Source organism: Penaeus japonicus, unplaced genomic scaffold (genome assembly GCF_977035675.1).
Source record: "Penaeus japonicus unplaced genomic scaffold, GWHDUDI00000001_assembly GWHDUDI00000027, whole genome shotgun sequence".
Classification (NCBI taxonomy): Eukaryota; Metazoa; Arthropoda; class Malacostraca; order Decapoda; family Penaeidae; genus Penaeus; species Penaeus japonicus.
This window is the reverse complement of record NW_028234429.1, coordinates 7,792,524-7,795,023: the sequence shown is the minus strand read 5'-3', so window position 1 is coordinate 7,795,023 and position 2,500 is coordinate 7,792,524.

Sequence of the window (2,500 nt, the reverse complement as noted above, 5' to 3'; positions counted from 1 at the left end):
GAGCCGCATCAAGCAAGGAAGGGTTAAGGAGTATGGAGTTAGGAAAGGGGAAAGGGGGAGAGGTTAGGTAAGAGAAGCGGGTTGGATATGACGGCGTGTCGAGGACTATACAGAAAGCAAATATTTATATTAACAATATGCCAATGAAAGGGTTTATTTGGATTATTGTGTTAAAAAGGACAAGAATCCTTGAACTGCGGGAATGGTTGAAAGATTGAAAAATGGAAAAGGATATTTAAAGATAAGACGGAAGCTAAGAATGGACGGAGATAAAGAGCAGGGAAGGAAGTTATTTAGACAGAAAAACGAAGCAGGAGATTAAGGGGTGAGGGCTGAGAGAATTCCTTCGATAAAAACTTCCATTAAATGCCAATCTGGCAGCGTGGCCTGGTGCGAGGCCAGCTCTAATGATGGAACACAGTCCTCCTTTATTGTTGTCCAGTCGTGCGAATATCACGTGGCCTTTCTTTTTTTTCCTCTCTGTTGTCTAAATCTATATTGAACGAGGTTAGAAAAAGAAGTTTTTCATTTTCGTCTCAGAAAGGACATTTTCCTTCACTACGGTGGCCATGAATCTATTCTGTAAGTGACTTAGTATAACTTCGGAGGATATTTTGTGATATCAGATGTTGAACGAAGTCTAAAGAAATCTCAAATTTCAGCAATTTTCGAAGTTTGGCGTAACCAAATAAAAAGCCGAGGAGAAACACTGTCACAGAAAAACGGTTGAATTTTCTTAACACATTTCGAAAACGGAAAAATGAGACTCCACAAAAAGGTGAAATTGTTGTAAACTGTTAAAGCCATTTTTATTAGCGACCCCTTTGTGTCTAAGACTGCCTGAGAAAAAGAGAGAACTGTCTTGATAATGCCAGTCATGAGGATACTGATGCGGACGAAATTAATTATTATAGTAACCATAACAGTACAAATTGTGATAGTATTATAAATGATAATGATGACATTAATGGCAACGGATGATAATGAGGAAAAAGCAATTAGATAATGATTACAATTATAATGATGGTTATGGTGATATTAACAATGATAATAATGAATCAATTATGATACAGCTATTGTTAGCACTTGATTATTATGTAATTAGTAATCTTAATAGCAATAATAATGACATATCAATGATCATGATAGTGGTAATGATATGATAATAATGATTGTCATTATAATCCTAATTATCCTTGTAATCATCATTATCCTCATCATAATCATAGTAATAATGATAACAATAATGATAATGATGATAATAATGATGATAATAATAATGATAGTAATAATGATGATAATAATAATGATAATAATAATGATGATGATAATCATAATGCTAATAATAACAAAAAGGGTGAAAAGGATAATATAACAATAATGAACACAATAATGGTAATAATCATGAAAATTATAATATAACAATAATGAACACAATAATGGTAATAATCATGAAATGATAATAATAACCATAATGCTCATAATAACAATAATGATGATGTTGACAATCATGATAGAAATAATGATGATGTTGACAATCATGATAAAAATAATGATGATGATAATAGTAGTAATAATAACAATAATGATATTGATAATGATAATGATGATAGTAACAATAATAATGATGGTAGTGATAATAATGTTAATAATAGAAGTAAAATCATGATAACAATTATAGTAATAATAATGGTATTAAGGATAATGCTGATAATAATGATAGTAGTAGTAGTAGTAGTCAAAATAATGATAACGATGATAATAATGATGTTGATGATAAGAATGAGAATCATGATAATGATGACAAAAAGTGAAAATAGAATAATAGTAATCGTTATTACTACTATCATTATCATTATTAATATAATTCTTATCATTATTGATTCCGTTGTTGTTGTTTTTGGTGCTACAGTTCTCACTATTACTACGATCACTATCATCATAACCATTATATCATCTTTATAAGCCTTATTATAATCACTATCATCATTATTGTAATAATTTTCACATCATCACCTTTTGTATTAGTTTATCTGATTAAATTTGTCATTATCATTATCATTTTTATTATCATTGTTATTATTATCATTATCAACATCAGTATTATCATCATAATCTTCTCTTATCAAAATCACATTGCAATGATCATTGTTATTTTTTACATAATTCTAAACACCATTATCATTGTCGTCCTTATAATTTTTATTATGATTACTATCATTTTATTATCATCCTTATTTTACAAACATTTTTAGTCTTATCATGATTATCTTTATCATTATTGTAAGAATTATTAAAATTACTTTTACTATTAGCATCATCATTATCATGATTATCATCATCATCAGACGAAGAACAACAATAGCAACACAATAATGATTAAACTAATGATAATCCTTATTACAATTATTGCAACAGAGAATCACTGACTTTCTGCCACTGAGATGTAATCTTCTATCCACACGCATTATGTTTGCTTTTGTGGATGCTTGTATGTTTG